Raw genomic sequence first — 1,319 nt, 5'->3', positions numbered from 1 at the left:
CAAGTAATGAATAATATTCCTATTCAAATGATATGTATTTATCTGTAACTATTGAGCAGTTATCACTAAACATTCTATAATCTGACTTAAAATCCTCCAATTTAAACAAATACATCAAGGCTTTTACTTAGTTTGTGCTAAATCATTTTTAAAATTTGTAGCTTTGGGACATTTTATAAAAAGCTGGTACTTGTATACATAACTAATAAGAACTTGAAATTCATCATACACTTACTTCATTTTTTTTAGCTTGACCCTCTAGTAAATCTTTAGCTTCATTGGTTTTGGCTGCTATATGAGGAGGTCCTCTCTTGTCTGGGTGATTTAAAAGCATAATTCATCAATGAGAATCTCATATTTTTCCTTTATTGTCAGTAGGGACCTAGTATTAATGCTGCTTCCCATTTTGTCATTTTGGGTTCAAACCTACCTCTGTCATAACCAACACTAAAGGCAGATTTTGGTAGACTTTGAAAAGCTTGTTTGACTTGAGGCTACATATGCTTCATGGCTTGCAACACATAACTGCCATTACTCCGGCTCAGCTCCCCTGCCTCTGCTGAGAACACAGCTCATCCCAGCCCAGGGCCCGGCAACCAGCTCCACGCCTCCTCCAGAAAGCAAGGCTGCTACCACTGTCAGGGATGAAAGACACAGGCACCCTAGAGGCTTTTTATTTTATAAAAGATTTTTTAAATGATTTCTCAGTACGATGTAAATAGATGACTTGGAAAGACAGAAAAACAGAATAACTTGTCTAATAAGTTTAGCTTAATTCCTGAAACTTTCCTTGGAAACTTCTAAGAACTAATAAGTGCTTTAAGAAAGACTTAACTACATCATGATAAAAGTTCTTAGCTACAGAATATTACGAATAACCAATAATTCTCACTTTTACTATAGCCTGCTGCTTGGAAAAAAAAAGTTACTCTTCAGTTCCTCGATAATTAGTTCCTGTTGTCAAAGCTTCAATTACAATTCGATTTTTTAAGAAAAGCTTAAATGTCAAGAACCATGTGTTCTGATAAATACAGATGACATTTTAAAAGCAAAGTAGGTAGAGTCTACAAAAGAAGAGGAGGCTAAGTGTTTTGTGCTTCTTTATTAATAAAATGCATTATATCTCCTTCACATTATTTTTTGCTTTTCTATACGAATGACAGCTTCTGTTTATAAAGAACAGTATAATCCCTTATTTCCCTTACCAGGAAGGTGTGTGACTTAAATACTAACACGTTTACAGTCTTACCTTAGATCTAAAAATAGACTGTTGAAAGAAAAGATTAGAGCATGTATAGGAAATCACATTTATTGTTTGG

At 34.2% G+C, this 1,319-nt stretch overlaps 1 pseudogene; it reads right to left on the bottom strand.

Moving 5' to 3' along the window:
* Positions 1 to 223: 223 nt before the first annotated feature.
* Positions 224 to 509, bottom strand: LOC129076006 (mitochondrial import inner membrane translocase subunit TIM14-like; annotated as a pseudogene).
* Between the last annotated feature and the right edge of the window lie 810 nt (positions 510 to 1,319).

The sequence above is a fragment of the Pteronotus mesoamericanus genome, unplaced genomic scaffold (assembly GCF_021234165.1).
Source record: "Pteronotus mesoamericanus isolate MK-2021 breed Mesoamerican mustached bat unplaced genomic scaffold, CSHL_Meso_final contig_56, whole genome shotgun sequence".
Taxonomy (NCBI): domain Eukaryota; kingdom Metazoa; phylum Chordata; class Mammalia; order Chiroptera; family Mormoopidae; genus Pteronotus; species Pteronotus mesoamericanus.
This window is presented reverse-complemented; position numbering and strand designations above follow the sequence as displayed.